The 19,663-nt window shown below is 45.1% G+C and overlaps 1 long non-coding RNA gene across 1 annotated transcript; it reads right to left on the bottom strand.

Moving 5' to 3' along the window:
• Nucleotides 1-10,189: 10,189 nt before the first annotated feature.
• Nucleotides 10,190-10,552, bottom strand: LOC135383970 (uncharacterized). The gene is made up of 3 exons (XR_010420186.1): nucleotides 10,467-10,552; nucleotides 10,341-10,400; nucleotides 10,190-10,254 (listed from the first exon to the last, which is right to left on the bottom strand). It is a non-coding gene; the product is annotated as an uncharacterized LOC135383970 (long non-coding RNA).
• Nucleotides 10,553-19,663: the final 9,111 nt, after the last annotated feature.

Genomic DNA, 19,663 nt, shown 5'->3' with positions numbered 1-19,663 from the left:
AGTAAAATGCATACGAAATACACGGTTGATGTTAATTCGTTATTATTTTTTACGATGTTAAATAAGACCACAATAAGACCAACGTAGCGTGAAAGTGACATTTACAGGCGAAGTTAGAAATACTATATTACTCGAAACCGCGTTTTCTTTCATTCTCATTTTTTTAATTATTTCTGAACCATTTTGCACGAATACATCAAGCGCAAGATCACGCACAACGAGCACAAATGTGAAGAGTTGAAGTAATAAAATTACCTGTTATGTAATCATTTGTATTATGCACTTTTCAGCAGTGTTGAGGGTAACCCGTTACTGTAACTAACTTTGTTTTTGTTTTATTTTAATTTTAACTCGACTCGTTACTTATGACTTCCAGTAACTGTTTTATGGAACTCTGTCAATTTTCATTTCATTCATTTTGTTCATTTTGTTCAATTCTGCTGCACAAATAAGGCGATCTGCGTCATTTCTCTGAAATGAGACGACAGCCATGTACGTTCCGGTTGAACGTGCACATTATGTTTTGGCCGTGTATTCAGGGACTCGGGTGGGAGTCAGGGAGTGCATCATAGCACTGTGTAGCTAGATTAAATGCTACACTTGGTGCGGCTCTACGATTTTGATGTACCAAAAATATTCACATGTCTTGTTCCACCCATTGAGACATCAAGACCTGAATCAATTATATACACAAGTCAAGCAATAAAAAGTGCATATTACGTGACGAGTAACTTGAAAGTAGTAACTGGTTACATTTCTAACGTATCACTTGGGAACTTCAAGTTCATTTTTATAACCAGTAACTTCGACAGTAACTTAGTTAGGTTTTTACCCATTAACTTACTTGTAACGAGTTCGTTTTGTCGAGTAACTTCCCCATCTCTGCTTTTCAGGACACAGGAAAAAAAAATATATATTTTTAAATAAGAACGTAATGAGCACTGCTGCCCCAGCGTAAGTTACGACGTTACTGGTTTGAAATAAATCTTACGGAATATAGGTAACCTACCTCTCGGGCACTCCACACGGTAGCTGATCATAAATAAAAGATAATTATACTGTTGTTATATCACCCTGGCACTACACAATGTGTCGCGCAAGTTTAATTCCAAAGTTGACTGCATAGTGTCACTCGTCGATCGTCTCCGGGTGACGCACCATCTGTGTGTACTCTGCACAAACGACTCTATACTGCATGTGTACACTCGTTCGATCATCCACTCAAATGTTTGTTTGCAGTGTCATTGTTCGTTTCGGTGTCGTTAATGCATCGTTACAGAACGAACCTCATTACCGTCGTGCTGCGCAGCAGTATTGATCTCTCTTCTTACTACGCTGGCCATATCAGATTATTTTCAGCCACGCTTTTTATACCGTGTCAGAGGTATAAGTGCTAAAAGAGCACGTAACACGTGTAAGAAACTCTAAAACAAGTAGTCGATACTACAGAAGGAGGAAAACAAGAAAAGCGTTTAGCGTGTACTCTAACCAGGGTTGTTTTGACTTAATCTACATGGATTTTATCCAGTGGATTTTTCAAATTTTATCCACACAATTTTATCCGGATTTTTTAGAGATTTTCTCCAGATGTGATGTGAAAGACAATCTGAATTCAACGTCGCACGGAAAACTCCCGGTTCATTTTATTGTGGTGTTGGCTGTTTGCAAAAGCCCAGGTACGCGCAACATTAGCTTTTAACATTTTTAACTTTGTAACTTTTAACTTAACTTTTTAACTTACAACTTTTCAGATTTAACTTTTTCCCGCTTTCTTCTACTCCATTCAGGGACAGACTTTCTTCCAGTTCCTGGTAGCACTGTAGCTGAAGTGCGCCGAAACATGACTGCTAATCCAGGCGTGTAGGATCCACATCATTCAACCACGCGTGCATGGAACTCCACTTTTCGGAAAGCAATACAAACTGATACAATGTTGCTGGGACAGGCAGTTCCGTAAACAGAAACTATGAGAGGTCACCCGCAATCAAGAACAGCAAAGCACATTTGTTTTTACTCTGTGTCACATTTCTAGCCTTGTATATATTCTCAAAAAATATCCAAAAATATCCGGGTTTTATCCAAAAAAGCCCACTGGAATGGGACCTTTTTAAAAATATCCGGATTTTTTCCAACCCTGACTCTAACTGTATCGCTTGTCGTACATGTATGTGAGACCAGGGATTAGTTTCTTGCAGGATATTGATGCGCAAAAGCAACAACAAGTATATGATGATGACGATGACGTGGGGTCTTTCACAGCTGGAGTGTGGTATTCTAGAATGAGCACATTTCATCTTGCTCGTTATAATTTACCACCATCACCTTCACCTTCGCGCGACGTTAGCCATAATCGTGAAGCGAACTTCGGCTAGCGAGTAGTTGTCGTTCGCGATCATAGTTAGAGGTCTGCGCTGTTGCGTGTATACCCGCACTATTCTCTGATTTGCGGGTAGAAAATGTGACTTGGTGCGGGTCGCGGGTAAAGTGTTTGTGTACCCGCGTTGCCGGAGTGGGAGGGTCGTGCGAGTGCACGCGCTTTGCCCGCGTTCATGCTCTTTTCGCGAAATAAACGCGCAAAGGGCCGCCGTTCCAGTGTGTTCTATGACGATTTGACGGCCGTTCTTTCAAGAATTATGTATTATGGATTTGATGTACAAATTCTGAAGTGGGATTAAACGTCCACAAACGATTTCGATTTCGTTCTTTTTTGCGCCACAGGTATCTAACTTGTGCAGCTCGGCTGTGTTGAGGTTTTATGCTGTGGACAATCTGTGCGTGTGGCTTCAACACTACCGAGAGAGCATCAGTCAGACATCCAGTTCGGTCCAGTCAGCGAGGGAATGTGGTACACCACTTTGTCATCACACACCTCGCGCTGCTCGGACCTTTTATTATTAAAAGATAACTAATCCGAAACTAAAGGATTTGCGCTAGACGCAAAAGATACAGCCCAACAGGCTGCACGTCCCTGTAGTGCGGGCCTACCCGTACGACCCGCGGGAGCAGGTGCGGGTAGCTCCACCAAAGCTCGTGCGGGTGCGGATTGGAAGACCGTTCTGCGGGTGCGGTGCGGGTGCGGGTCGTGAGCCACATACCCACGCAGACCTCTGATCATAGTTGTCCCCCTCATTAAGTAAAGTAATCAATTATCATCAGGTGTAGCAGTTGGAGGGGGTGGCTATACCTGATGATCCCTCCCTTTCACCCCCTTTCACTCTCCCTCTCACACCACCCTCTTTCAGTATTCTCTGTCTCCTTCCTTTCTTTTTCCTTCCACCAACGACACGTTACTCAGTAAGTGTTTAGACTACACTGGTGACAACTTAACTATGATTGTAACTACTTTTTCAAACCGCATAACATTATTTGCGATAAAGTAGTACCGTATACATCCGAGTCGACAAATGTGAACAGGTTGAAATGCAATTTCACATCTACAACCTGCAGAGAATCCGAGGTCCAGCACTCTGCAGCTGTTCCTACGAAACATTCATTGCGTGTCGCGGCATTCCCGCGTTTGCGCCGTGCAAGACGTGTTCGTACTTACTAAGCGGAACTCTTATACTCTTAGAAGAAAAAAAAAAACAACCTGCGGTTCCCGACACTTTCAACCCAGCCACCCGTCTCCCGATGCGACCCATCACAGACAAGACAACTGCGTAATAGGCACGCCCCCCGAACATGACGTTAATCTTGGAACGCACTTGACTACAACCACAAGCCACACAACTTTAGCTCCGTTCCTTGTGGACAACCAAGAAGAGGTACGGAAGAGGGTAGAGCGTGCATTACAACATGTTGCGTCATCTACGTATAAGGCTGGATGGCGGATGGGAGAGAAATCGATGGAGAGAGAGAGACTGTCACAGGCCGCCATGTTGGTGGGCCCTAAAGCGCTGTGTGTTCCCATAGAGAACAATGGGAAGCAATCGAGAGTGTGAGTATTTATTGCCCTCCAAGCGCTCATTGTTGTTTGGCACCATACATCTTTCTAAGGAGCCAGTGGTCTAATTAGGACTTAATACTGAACTTGTGCGCGAAGCTGATTCAAAGAGAAGACTGCGCTATCATAATTGCGCACTTCTCTGAGTAGAGAATACCGTGTACCGGGCTGGCAATGCATGCAGTTCACCGCTCGGGTGCGCACATACCCCGATGACAACACTTCCGGTGTAGTGTAGCATGCTTTCTCTAGCGTATTATGCACTCAAACAATATTTCCCGCAGGGTAAAACACGGGTGTTCTTGAGCCTCAGAAGAGCCATCAAACAACTTGCAAAAGTGCTGGTTTCGTGCAAGGAAATCAGGGATGGGCATTATTTAAATACATTGTAATTGAAATTGTATTTAAAATATAAATACATGTGTTTATATTTTGTATATAAATACAGACTTGAAAATGTATTTATAATTATATTTATATACCAATTTTTGAGTATTTATTATTGTAAATACTTTATAAATACTCATAAATACGCAAGATAGTCATAAGTTACCCTGCATTTGACCTTTCGGTAAGATGGACAAAGCAGGGTTTGGAGAGCCGCGCAGTTATGCAGTGTTTTCGCAAGCACGCACATGCCACAAACCATTTTAGATGACCAGTTTTTCAGTTGCGGATAACGGTCGGGACAACCCGACTACCTTGTAGTACGAAGCATCTTCGTCAAATTTCATACAAGCCTTTCTTCATCGGCTCCTGCGGAGGTATGTTCTCCTTTGCGAATCCGATTCTGTGTGCCGAACACAAGATACCTAGAAGATGCAGTCTTCGAGAAGCTTCTAATATTAAAATCGCCATGATAATCTAACAAATAAATGATATTGTTCCTTGCTGATTTGTTGTTATGATCATTATTTCTCTAGTTCCAGATGGCATATTCCTCACAGTATTTATTGTAGTCGTTATGGTATGTAAATACTGTATTTATATTTTGTATTTAAATACTCATATTGAAAGGTATTTATGCCGAGTATTTACATACCTCTTTCAGCAGAGTATTTTGTATTTATATTTACATACTCAAAAAATGTATTTATGCCCCCCTGAAGGAAATACTTCTGAATGGTGAAATGAATGTACAGAGTTAGCGAATGAGCTTGATAACGAATGACGCACCTGTGGAAAGTTAGGCCCTGCCTTTTTTTCCCGTACGGTTGCTGCAGCCGTAATTGCAACAAGCTGGCATGATATCATGCCGCTTAAGTTTTGGGTACAGCAAGACGGCGGCCGGTGGCCGTGCTCTCGCGCTCCCTATCCGCGATCCAGCCTTCTAGAATAGAGATCAGTGTGCGTAGCAGGTAGCAGACGAACGACGGTGAAAATGATGATAATAATGTACACGTCATTTCCCCTCCCGCTAAGTGGCGCTTCTGGCAGCCACTAGCGTAACTAGCCCCCCGGCTCTCCCCTAGGCCATTGCCGTATGCGCAGATCTCTAGTATAGTAGGCGGTCGTGGTCACATGCTTTCCTATGATGCTCGGAGTCACCGTGCAAAATATTTCAACTAAATTCGTAGCGGGTGGTTTATAACGGAATCTTATAGGTGGCGTTTTCGCGTGCCGTGACGTCACCGTCAATGACTTCCGGTTTCTGTTCTGCAAGGCAATCAAGCCACCAGCGCTAGATCAACTTTGCTGGTTACGTTTTGCTGTTATATATCAGAAAACAGTGCTCAATCATTTTTATCTTGCTCGCGCACCGTTGTCGTGTCCTCGCCAAGGTGTGGTATTTCACGCTTCCGCGAAACCGCAACCGGACATGAACATGCCGTTCGTTTTCCTCGTTTTCCTTGTGGCATCTTCGACAGGCGGCCACCAATCGCTCTAGAGCGCTCTATCTTCGACTGGTCCAAACGGAACGCTCTGACAATAGCTTGGGCAGTTGTTTCTTTCTTCCATTTTCTTTCTTCCTCCAGGTCGGAGCGTTCTTGCTTAGAGCATTGGTACCGCCAGTCGAAGATACCATTAAAAACTATGGCGCTTTGCAGTTGCGCATGCGCTGTATGCAGTTTTGTATTTGGCATCTACACGTGACTTGCAGTCGAATATCGCTTACCAGCTCTAGTTTCTCCCTCTAATCGTATCTTTTCTCTTTATTTATTTAGTTATATTTTCTTTTTACTTTTTCTGACGCTCGACTTATTGCACGTCGCCCTAGGTAGTACACATGCACGTATTCGTACTCCGGCTGGCTGGACGAGGTGTAGGACTTTTCGAACCATAGTAGATCTCTTCCCCCTTGTCACCATGTCACCTTACGCCATGTCACGTCGAGACTGGGAGGCACCCGGGTTCGAATCCCGGTGCCGACTGAGCTGTGTGGGGTTTTTCCTAGGTTTTCCTCAGACGCTTTCAGACATATGTCGGCACAGTTCTCTTAGAAGTTGGCCCAGGACGCACATTCCCCCAAGGCGTCAGTCGTGATGTTGCCCATCTCTGTGAGGCCGACAACGGCGAGCCCTTTCACCAGCACCACCACCATCTTCCTCCTTTCCCTTCCCACCACCTTCCCCCCCCCCCCCCCCGTTCCACTCCGGTCTCCTTTGTGCGGGCCCTTGGTCCTTGTATTTTCATACTGTTCACTACTGCTTTAACTAACGCGATAAAAAAAAAAGAATACGCACTGACTTAATACCTTAACGTGTACCCATTACCAGTCGCCTCCTTTTCACTTCTCCGTGCTTCCTCCAACAACCAAATCTAGCTACTCAATGCTACCGGGAGTCTTTTCAGTGGTGCACCAATTCGCGGAGCAAAAGTCGTAAATAGGTGGACCATATTAGGGCCCCTAACGCGAATGTCGCGAGCAAAACACGGCTCTGGTTGCAAATACCCAGGAAAAAGACCTGCACGAACAAAGCAGCGTGAACAGCCAAATCGCAGCAAAATGAAGTGCGGGAAATAGCGAATGGTTGTCGCCAAATGAGAGATTCCAGAGAGAGGGCCCCCAAAGTCTCCCTCGGGGTGAATTTTAAAGTCGCACTCTCCAGATTTGTGCAGCGAGGCCAACATACTACGCTACGTGTAGCAGGAACGCTCACAGAGTCGTTTGCGACGTTGCCGAACAACCAGCCGAAAGAGTAAAGAAAGCTAAAATGACTGCCGTGTGCCTTTACAAAAGCGTTCGAGAGAGAGAGAGAGAGAAAAAAAAGGAGAATCTTCGCCGTTCTGTCGGAGTCCTCTGCCTTCTTTCTTTCGCATTCACAAAAGCCTCGTTCGGGGCGGAAAATTGTCTGCGAGGTGTGGAAATTACGACTGGATTGCGTTCCTTCTCGCCCTCTTGCCCGCGGGAAAGGACGAACGCATAACTGCGTTATGCATTCGTCACGGTGGTGACACAGGTGCGTACTAAATTTCAATGTACCCGGCGCAGGCGCTTCCTGTATTTGAATATTGTGTTTCTTTTTTCTTTCTTTTTTTTTTTTTTAACCGAATGTGAGCGTTTCTGTGTTAGCGAACGCGCGCGCGGGAGAGAGAGAGGCAGGGGGGCGATGACCAGGAAGATTTGTCTTGTGTCTCGTAACGATGGTCATGAGCACGGTGGCGAGTCCAATTAGCGTAGTCGGCCTGAAAGTGAGGGGGGCCAATTGGCGCCTCTTGTGATGCAAAGGATCTATAGTGAGGGCTGATACATGCACGCTCGCTGGTAGGGTGAGGGTGAATGTGCAGTGGCAAGGTGGAAAGGAAAGTTTCGTGTGACGGGGGAATGAAAAGAAGTTGCATCATGTGGAAAGTAATTGTGGCCCATTGCGCTGAAGTGGAGGAATGTGTAATGAGCACGTAGAATCACAGGAAGGAAAGGAAAAAAAAAAGAAGTCCATCATACCTGAAGCCTGAGTGTGGACAAGACAAACAGCAACACACACACGAGACTAAGGTTGTTTGTCTTGCTCAGACAACGGATTCAAGTATGGTGGAGTTCGTCCACCTGTCAGCTTGCGTATATGCCATCCTACATGAAAGAGAGAGAGAGAAGCAAATATCAAAGAGCAGCACGAAGCAGAGCTGGAAACCATGACGTGTGGAAATTTTGTGGGAATGCTACTTCCACTAAGTGGAAGTAGCATTCAATGTGAAGCATTAAGTAGAGGAAAAGCATCGGATCAGCAGCAGGAAAACGGTCATATAATAAGGGAAGACTCGCGAAAAGGCTGACATTGGTCAGCTGATATTGACTGTCGCGTATACTTCCGTAGCGTGCGAAATCAATACTATTGATATCGGATAGGTGGACCGCATGATGACTGAAACAAGACGAAGGGGGAGAAGATGATAATGACTGTATTGATTTTCTTTATTTACCATTTCCGGTCTCACCATCACTCCTCGCGGAATTCGTGTTGCTGTGGCGTCTTCACGCCTGTTGTCACTATGTTATCACGAAAAAGTATTTAGTATACCGATCAGGGATTTTCGCAGCATCCCCCCCACCCCCGCGACCCCTAAAACCGCGCAAAAAAAAAAAATTCCGGGCAGAAAACGCCACAAAAGCAGCAGATATGGGCATCACCCACCCCCACCCCCCTACAAGACACCTCCCCCTCCCCTAGTTGAAAAACTTTGGAATATCCCTGTACCGGTCGCCTAGAACATCTTGACATCTTCTTATCGTGAAGGTAACTGAAAGCAGGGTAGAAAGTGAGTGAGGACGATGATGAACCAGCGAAAAGGTGGAGTCGAATGATTCAGTGAAGACTTTACAATCTTTCTTGTTATCTGGTGCTGCTGTTGACCACACTACTTTACTACTGCCCTACACCTCTATCACAGTCGTCTTTGCTGATGGCCTAGGACAGCCGATGGAGGTAAGGCTCCGCAATCGTCAGAACAACAAGGACAGCGGGTAAGAAAGCGGCCACTCATGGCGGGAACGTGCAGCACTCTTAGAAAAGAAGTAAAGTCCCAGATACACTCTAAACCCGGTGGCGGAAAAATCGGCGCTATTTTTTTGCAAATTTATAGCGGTTACTCTGAGGCCGGATATATCCGCCACAGGGGTTAACCGCCACGGCTTCTATGAGCCTCCACGTTACACGCCGCGTGCCCTATGCGTCGCGGCTACTATACGCCCCCACTGTTATGCGTTGCGCGCTTTGTTAGCTTCAACCGGTATGCACTACTTCAACTATATGCTATGTTTCCAATCACCACACTTCACACACCTGTGTGGAAAGCAAATTCAGTATATTTTTATTGGCACATAACTTGTCTTGTACTGCACCAATACTTCTGGTATCTACCAGGCCTGTCGGTGTGTTTCTGACAAGACAGTTGTTTTCTTAAGCTACTGGATTTTCACAACAGAGCAACGCGAATGTGGTTCTTGCAGGTGATCTTGTTGAAACCATGTGCAATGCAGAACAACATTATTCTTTTTTATATGCTTCAATCAAAATGCATTGCCCAGATGGCAAATTAGATACAACAGCAACACAGATTAAGCTGAACAATTTCATACCTCAACATGCTGTTCCCTTGCTAATACAACAAATGATAATACAAAAAAAAAAAAAAATCAGGTAACAGTACTGTACCAGGAGCACCAATGTCTGATGAACTTGAAGGTCACTGTAGTGGGTGAGGTATTACTACACATAAGGACTTCTTCATTTGAGTTTGAGGGACCAGGGTCACTATGATAAAAGTAATCTGAATATGATGTCGGTCCATTCTCACTTTGGTAGGATGCAGTGAATATGATACCTCCCAGTATATTATAATCAAGAGAACTAAAATAAGAGTGCAGTTATGAACGCTGCTACACACTTAGGATGGCAAGGGATTAACTAGGCGCCCGTGAAGTCGCCAAAATATGAAGGCAAGACAAAACTGTTTGTCCTGCATTACAGTGCAAGTTCGCAAGTGAATCCACATTAATCGCGATCCCAATAAGACGCATGTATGTTCTGCATAGGAGTCTCTCTGCACCCAGGTTTGTGAAAAAAATCATTGCAGACATTTAAGCATTTCTACCAATTAACCGAACAATTTGTGACACACATTCACATGCTCACACACTTCTACATTCAAGTGTCGTGCTTTTATCGTGTTCATGTGCCTCTATTTCCAATTTATTATTGAGAATTAAATAGTGTGGCATATACACGAGTTGATAATGTCTTACCTATAAGCGATCTCAGTAAACGAACACCAGCTAGCTGCTACGAATAATTCGAAATGTCCTTACCCGAAATATTCAGATCACAGTGTTCCCCCAGTGTAGTTGGAGGACGGAGTGTCACCAGTTAAGTCTGAAAGAAAGAAGAGTTTCACATGGAGGAAAATTAAGCGCAAGTGCAACATGACGTAGAAACGCAGTCACGGAAAGGTGAATTACCGGTATAGACGCGCAGAACATCATTTTCTTCTTCTGAGACAACTACGAGAGGTGGCTGTGCTGCAAGTATGGTCAATATTTCGTAACGTGTTCGAAAAGGTATACAATGCGCAGCCTGTTGCTTACCGGCATTTTAATGACTGATCGGCGGATGCCCCGACTGACAAGTTTTGCGAGGGTTGTACGATGTCAACGCGTGCGTTCATACTGCCCATCTGTCTAGACACCGGTCTTCTACAACCTCAGCGATGTCACAATGTGTCACGGCCAAGGAGACAAACCGACAAACTGCTTCGAAAATAAGCGGCGTCCGCCTAACCAACCACCACCAAGACGCCGACCGTTGCACGGCGTGATGCAACCTGCAGCAATGACACAGCAGCGAACTTGTGAGCATTGGTAACCGCCACGGTTCTATCGGCCACACTGTTCGCGAGGCACTCAACAAACAAAACAAAGAAATACGTCCACTTTTTTCAGTGAACACGTGCGGGAAGCTTGTTTTCTTTGTCTTGTTATTCCGTTCTTTTTGTTGTTGTTAACGTTTCGGTGGATAAGGCTAGCAGACAATAAACAACAGCAGCAAAATATGCGCCTCTTATCCGTGCTTTATCCGCCACCGGACTTAGAGTGTAGATTGCAATAACCGTTTTAGTCCTCTGACCTGAAATTTACTATCCTGCAGTGCAAATATACCCCCTTAACATAGAGAAATGTGTTAAAATGACTAATGACCGATTTTTTCTTAGAGCGAGTGCTTGGTAGCTTTCCAGATTTGTGGCGCTATGTTAATATGTACACGTAAGCCTCACTGTAGACGGATCACATAGCTCGACGTGACACGCCAAATTTCATTGAAAATATTAGTCTGTGTGCGGTGTGTCTGCAGTTCCTAGGTCTAACATTGGTCAGCACATTGGTCAGCACATAAAAAGACGAGGCGGCATTTCACTAAGGCTACACGCACATTTATTTTCTCAAAAAAGAAAAAAAAAACGCACAGAAAACAAGCGGAGACCGAACATTGCAACAGCCTTCTCTCTCTCTTTTCCGTCCCATTAACCCTCCGAAATGAACCCTTACTTCCTTTGTCCAAGAAGAGAACGAAACCAAAAATGTGAACAAGAAAGGAAAAAGAGAGAGCAAAAACTGTGCACTACACTAAAGCAGACGCATAGCACCATAAAGCATGTACCCGAAGAGAAAGCGCGGTACATTATCGTGTTAAGTTCAATAAATTCCGAGCAGGGTGAGCGAAGCGTGGCGCTCACCAAGTGCCCATTTACAAGTGCGCTGATAATCCTATTTGGCTCGACACCTCGGTAATTCTTCTCGAGTTAATGAACACTTGGAATAAGGGGAGCGGGAAAATCCCGTAGATTATGAATGTATCGGTGAATGGGATGTGCTGCAGCCGCTCTCATATTCTCCTCGAGATTACGGTGTTCTGTTCATCCTTTATTCCAGAGCCTGGATTGATTTATTAACAGTGCGGAGCATTCACAAGCAGATATGATGATGATGTGTGTTTGTATATTGACACGCGCGAGGAGTTACAAACATAGGAACGGCCTTGGAGTCACGAGGACGAAAGCGCATCATCCGCACTGCATTTACGTTCGTTTAGTCGATGCAGACTGTCCTGCTGAGGGCCTAGGAGAAGGATTAACAGGGAACAGGCTAGGCACCAAAATATTGGCTCCAGATATAGGAGTGCTCCGTCCGCTTACCTTCGCCGGATCGCTTAGTTTTTACTTTTCGTCCTTTTTGGTTGTTTAGTTTGTCAGCATGCCCACCAATTAAGTAATCTATAATTAAGCAATTAAGTATAAGCTAGCATATATGTTAACATATGTAATAGGAAAACAAAACGGTTACCCAAACACACCAGTTACACGTTTAAAGAGTGTCAGCGGCAGCGTTATCATCCTCATCCCCGCAGACACGTCATCACCACCATCAAGGCAGCAATGCTTGTAGCTCACCGTAATGCTTGTAGTATGCTAGCTCACCATACTTGTAACATGCTTGTAAGCAACGAGCGCCACGCACTCTGTGAAGTGCATCCATCCGCTTCGATGCCAATACATGTACAGTGAACCCTCGTTAATATGACCCCCGATAATCTGATATAAGCGCTTTACGACCATACTCTTGGGGAACAATGCTGTGAAACCTCTGCAACAACAACAACAACAACAATAAATGAAGAAGTGATGATGACATGGAATGTTTCCCCGTGGTAGCCACAGGACACTACCCCATTTCACAGTGGTTAATATGAGAGGATGAATTATGGTGAGAATGAAGCGACGACAGGTCGGAGTTCTGTTTAGAGCTCTTCGAGGAGTCCAGTGGCCTGCATGAAAGCAAAAAGGGAGCGAAGAGCCCGGCACTGATGCGCAGGGGAGCTCCATGGGCCAAGTACTTTGGACAAGCTGAATGGTCTATGGTCGAGGAGTTCAACTTGGCGTCGAAGTACCCGGCGTTCACACGTGTACCGCTCACAGTCCTCGATGATATGGGGGATCGTAGCTGGGTTGCAAACCTCTGCAAATACCCCCCGTTAATATGACAATTCCGCATTATGACCAATATTTTCGGGAACGACCATGGTCATAATAACGAGGGTTCACTGTAGTTCATCGATCATATCGTCGACGACTCACTATCAACCCCGAAGTCTTAATTCGACCCATTGCCCTCCTAATAAACGTATGTTTTACCTGCTATTCCAGTCTTTCATCACGATATCTCGTCCTACTAAACGGGGGCGTCACCAGAGCCAATGAGAACGAAATGGTAGTCTAGTCAGTTACTAACACAGTAAGTATTAGCAAGTAAAGTAAGTAACACAGGCAAGTATTGCGCTTGTCCCATCCTACGGATGGCTATACAAAGTAGCACAGGGACGAGGACAGACACAGCAACTCCCCCAACAACCTTTATTTTTCACACAAACTCGAATTTTTACAAGGTCTGCCTGATAAAGAAGAAGAAAAATAAAAACGAATTGTGTCGACCGCACATCAACAGCACTTACCAAGCTCGAGATAGATATGGGCGAAGGGCGATATGAGACAGCTACTTTTGTCATCCAACTCATCACGGGGAGAGCCTTGTGTATAAATTCGTGTTTGTGTGGAAAATAAAGCCAGTTCTTTAGAGGCAGTTGCTATGTGCGTCATCATCCCTCTCCCCTCCCTCTCCCCCTTGCAACATGCCGCCAGCATAGGCAGGCGGACCGCTCGTCTACCCAACGCTACCCCCCTTCCCCCCCCCCCCCAGGGCACAAAAAATGACATTAGCCTGTAATGTCAGTCGAGTGCCGAATGTCATTTGTTACGACAGTCCTGCTACACGTCAGATTAGAATGACATTCAACGCGATGCTGTGGATCTCCCACTAGCCACGCAAGAGATGCAGTGCTTGAAGAGCGTGAACGTGTTCAAAGAGATTGCAAATACCCATAATATTCCACAAAAAGAGAAAATTTGCTTTCTTTCATAATCGATGGTCTGTACTATGTCGGAAAACTGTTGTCACCTTGCCTGTCAGGTGGCAGTCTATACGCCAAAAGCAAATGTGCAAAAAGAAATGGTTAACAACGCGAGGCATTTTGCGAAAAGTGATGCTTGTCTTCGTCTAATTTATAAAATAATTGCGCGGTGCGCAGTACAGAGTGGCTTTATGGAAGTTTTAAATTGATCTTGCGCTCAGACAATGAGAGCGAGGGCACGCATTTCGTGGGCGAATGAGTTGTGGCGATCTCGTTACGCTGAAACTGTCATTCGGACGAATGCCATTAAATATTACCGTATAACACGGTACGAATGACATTAAGACTTTACTCATTGCGTACTTAATGTCATTTTTCGTGCCCGTATGGCAGGGGTATTAGTGTGCCGTCATGCCGCTACAGCCACTGTATTCACCATCATGGGCCGTCAACGAGCTGCGGTGTTATTTCGTCATCCCGTTTATGCCTGACGAGAAAGAATGCACCTTCTGCCATTCACTAAGCTTCACCCAAGCAGCACGTTCGCATAATGTCACCACTAATCAAAGGCACTCCACGCTAATCAATCCACGCCGCGGACTGTAGCCCGATGAAGTCTTTCCAAGGAGTCAATATTTACTTTAGGTTCTCACCTCCTCAAATCAACACGACCTCGACTGATGTATCCCACCCAGCATGACACACACGGCTTTTTCCGAACCTATTACCTCCTCCGAAATTGACTCATTCCGAAAAGTTCGCAACCTTTGCGATCGCAAAATGTTTACCGTTACTTCCTATCGATAAAGAGGTTCCGTGAGAGCGCCTCAAAGTATCAGCCTTGGGTACACCTGAGCATACGCAGCGCATTCAGGCAGTTTGCAAATAATCGAATGTCCTTTTCTACACGCCTAGCAGAAGCAGAGTCTGCTCGAGCATGATACAGACCTGACTGTCACATCCGAACGAGCGCTCATGTAGCGAAAAATTATCTCAGGAACATGTCGGGTATATGCTAATGTTGTCGGAAACGGAACAGTACGGGTTTATAATCATGGTGTCCGTTCGATATGCCGCGCCTGTCGTCTGTTAAGCATGACTCCTTCGCAGTGCGTCAGTGTGATAAGCGCGTATACGAGGTTTATTTTTCACCAGTTGGCAACTTGGTATCTAAAAGAAAAAGACAAGTACAAAGTGCGTGTCAGAACGTGTTCCAGATCATTCCAGATTAACGTTTGAGTTTCTAGGATGGACATATTTTGCACATGCAGGGCTGTTACACATGCATGCGAAACGTAACGGGCGTGTGCACTACTGAGATACATGCCTTTCTTGCGAAACGTAATGCTATCGCGGTCGCGAAAAGCGTGAATTCTTGACTGACGTTGTGCCATTACGGCATCTGCGCTTGTGTGTCACCTGCCAGTATACGTGTGTTGAGGCCTCAAAACGTCTCCTTCTATAGAAATAAAAACGTTCCAGAGAAATACAAAGGAATAGAAATGCAAGTATGAAAAAAGCAAAGGCGCGTTGTAGAGATGACATTTAACGTGACTTGTGTGTTATCCCGTGAGAGTTGAAATTTGGCCACTGCATCTTACATATAGCAACCATGAACACGTGAACCGCCAGTTTTGGTTCGTGGTCGGAAATAGCGGTCCAAATCCGTGCAGACCTTCATTCATCGGTGACTGCATTCACAGTATACAGGGGGGTCCACCAACCATGATAGAAATTCATAGTAAAAAACGTAGGCCCCAGAGAGACATGTGGTCACGGGATTTTTTTGTGCCAATGACTTTTGCCACATATTGGTAACATTTTTATTTCATTTCAATCGACGGAAAGTTAATTTCTTGAATTCAACTTCGAAATTTCTCAAGGCAACCTAACGTTTTCTTTGCGGAAATGGGTTCCCCGTGGTCATTTTACTCAGTATAGCCCATAATCCCACTCGTAATGCAATGGCAATTGCCGAAATAAATTCGCCGAAAATCCGTGGAAATGAGCCCTTGGGTCCGCTTCTTTTTTGACGGCTCGTAGTTTGAGCGCAAAACTGCGAAGAAAGGAGGTTACATTGACACGCCACACGAGAGGGGAAAGGGTTTTTTACTATGAATTTCTATCATGGTTGGTGGACCACCCATGTTCAGCTCTCATTTGTGAGACGAGCTCGTCGTATTGTTTTGGAATGGAAGCGTTTCCGTTTAGTCATCTTTTGTAAACAGGTATTCAACAAGGATCGAAATGCCGAAGAGTAACGGGTATCCACAAGGGCACGCCGTCAAATTATAGCACTGATGGACAAACAACGCTAATCCATTCCCCTGCCGCCATCATGCTTATCACCGCCTTATATCTCGATTAGGGACATCCCTAAGCCGCGCACTTCCATCTACAATGAAATTGCTGTCGGATGTGCCTCCTCTTCGAAACCATCTCACCTCCATTATGGTCGTGCCCATACCCTCACTTCAGTAGGAACAGCGTGCTACTAAAGACCGGGGATAACATCTTCCCTCGGTATGAATAACTGAGGAACTTTAGCTTCCTTCTAGGTACCCAATGGAGCGAAAAGACACAAATCGAGGCAAAAGAACCTAAAGCCAAGGGCACGCCCCGTGCACTTGATGGACCTTGGGATATAGCTCGGGCAGCCAGCGTCCGTTGGGTGTGTGAACAACCAAAGTGCGCATGCGTTCACCCTTACTGCTTTTACTTTGGAGGAGGCTAACAGTGCCCAGCTGTTACATATCGGAAGCAGCGTGCTAAAGCAAACACAGAGGGATACCCCATTATAAAACGAAGCTATAAATGGAACCATGGCTTGCTTTGAGGGGAACAGGCTTTTATTTTGTCGGATTATTTCTGCGTTTTTATTTAGCGAGGCGTCCGTCGTCAGGGCTTCTTGCGTTTCTTCTGGGCGGGAAGGAAGGAAAATATATTGATTTGGAAATGAGCTGGGAGAGACAATTGGAGCACCCATTTACGTTTGTAGAGCGTGGAGGTGTTTCAAAGGGAAGAAGAATGCGTTCAAAATTGGTATTGATGATGATGGTCTTATGAGGTGAGTCAAGGGAAGCCTTGGCTTCGAGGCTGGAGCATAAGGACAGAATTTCCAGGTCTGTACAAGGACTGGGGAGGAAAGTTCCAACGTGTGTTCGTGGCGAATTACCATAGTGCTATTTTGCTTTCCGATGCACGTATCCCTTCACCGCTCCTGCTTTAATCTGTTTTACTCGTTTAATATTACCACACTTTACTTCTTCTTTTACCCTGGTCACTGTAATAACAGAGTCTGCATTTTGTGTATGTGTCTTTTTTAACAGAACACAAGATTACTGCGCATCTGCCGTTTCTCCATATACACTGTACTTGTCTCATGTATGTTTCCTCCGACAAGATGACCGGGGTCGTCTCTGCAAACTCATTTCTTTAAGGTGTTGCCGAATACGTCCACTCCAGTGTACGGGGAATGTGTGGTACACAAGTACGCCGGTACACAGAGGTACGTCGCCCCAAAACCCTTCAGGAAAATAAAGTAAGTCGTCTTAGGCATAGTCGAACGGCAAAGTTTTAATAGTGGAAGCGGGGATGCTTTCCTGTTGAGCAACTGAGCAAGAATTGAGAGGTGCTCACATGCAGCCTTCATTACTTTTCTTTGTGCATGGCCGCGCGACGTTCGTTTAATACGGTGCTTCTAAGTCCCTTCATCAAATTTAGCAGCGAGGCAAGAAATTTGTTTCAAGAAACAACAGAGCGACCATTTCCGAGACGGCGCGCATAACAATCAGACTTTTCCCTAGACACTTAGAGTGACAGTCATTTTCTCATGCAGCCCATTGTTCAGGTTTCTCTCAACACTTTCCTTAGATAATGGTCGCCTATCCCGAAGATTACCGAGTGTCACAACGTGCCCGTAAATGAGAAATCTTTCAGTCGGCGCCTTTCTTCCCTATTGGGATGTCCCTTGTTGTTTCAGACGCCGCGACATGGCTTTCATTCAAAGCGCTTTTTCGCTTGTTTGCGTCGCTGGAAACAGTGTTGGAAACACTGGCAGGACTGCAACAGCTGTTGCTCTGAACGTAATTTCGTATAAAGTTGGATACAATAAGGATGGTGACGGCGTAGGCGTTATTGACTAATTACCGTAAATATCGAAGCTCGAGTGAGAGCGCAACATTCTGTATAGAAGACTGATTGCACATGGAAAGTTGAATGATGCATCCAACGCTCGGAATCGCTTATATTTTTTTCTTTGTCGGACGAGGAAGGATGACGAAAGTGGTGAGTTTGAGTTCGAATATATATATATAAGGGGAAGATATTGAATTCGTCACCTGACGAATTGTGCTACCCCCACAAAGATCCCGTAAACATATCCATGAATATCCAGGAAGAAGGATGTACGCTGAAAAAAGCCTTGTAGATACCTTTTTGTATAGCGTTTCGGACGTCATTGTTGTTCTCTACATTTTGTGTGGCATGTTGTGCTGTGTGAACTGAAACAGTGAGAGTGAGGCTGGTTAGGTTGTTTCCTTGTAGTACTGTAACAAGACAAACCAACGTAACCATGCAATAATGTCACTTTATTAGACCTGGAGCACACCTGTGAATGATGTTATTTTAATAGATAATATAAATGTGAATGAATGTGGTATTCGACTCTCTACATCTGTTACTCTCTTTCCCTTGGTATGTTTGATATACGACGTGAAGCTGCCTCAACATGACACATGACTAAGGTCCACCAGTGACCTATAGTTGGATCCCGGTCTAGCCAACGGCATTGTGAGACACAGGTCCCACTCCCTCTTGATTGAGAGCAGGGACACGACAAAATCACACGGACTCAATGCACCTGTGTCGTCGGAGAAAAGTCCGCTACAGGCAATAACTCAGTTGTTCCATAAGCTAATTCCGTTCCATTCCATTCACTAATTCCATAAACACTATATGATGTGATGAACATGACGACATGATGTGATAAACATAAACGACGACACCATGATGTATACGACCACTACCTTGAGACGTTTAACCGACCGTGGCCTTACACCGAGATAAAAAAAAAGAGAGAACAGATCGTCCTTCCAGCGTGAACGAACATTCTTCAGACATATTTTCTCAGTAAGAGGCGCACCACATCCCGCTAAAATCCAGACCTTTCTTAATATGTCATCTAAAAAAACGTGTCACAAGTTAGGAGCCTTCTCTGCATGATAATCTGGTAGATTCATCCCGTAGCTCAGCTAACAGAGCCTCTACGCTGCCTGACTAATACCCCTGTCACACGGCAAATTGAATGTCATTCCCAGCGAATGATGTTCGCATTGAATGCCATTCGTTTCGTATCACGCGGTGAAATCAAATGGCAATACATGCGAATGAGTTCGGGGAACTCATTCGCTCGCACCGACAGCGTACCCTCGCAGTAGTACCCTCAGCGTACCCTCGACAAACCGTTCGAGGAAATGAAAGACGAATGAAAAGTTGCACTTCAATATTTTATCACGAATTTGATAGCTTTTGACGCGAAGGAAGGAAGGCTAAACACAGTTTTTTGGAGAATTACCCTGGTTCCCAGTCGCCACGTTGCCAAGTATGGTGCAGATATAGGCTTTGTTGAATACTATGTTGAAGACGACGACTCAGCGCCTGCACGCCCACGCGATTGCTCACGCTTTTTCATTCTTCTCCCAAGCACCATCCAATAAACATCGTCACCTACTTGCTCTCCCTGTACTGTATTCCAAAGTGGTGCCGTGACCAGGATCCAGAACGCAACAAGTACTGACCGGGAAGACTACAGGGAGCTTGAGCG

This window comes from Ornithodoros turicata, chromosome 2 (genome assembly GCF_037126465.1).
Source record: "Ornithodoros turicata isolate Travis chromosome 2, ASM3712646v1, whole genome shotgun sequence".
Lineage (NCBI taxonomy): Eukaryota > Metazoa > Arthropoda > Arachnida > Ixodida > Argasidae > Ornithodoros > Ornithodoros turicata.
This window is presented reverse-complemented; position numbering and strand designations above follow the sequence as displayed.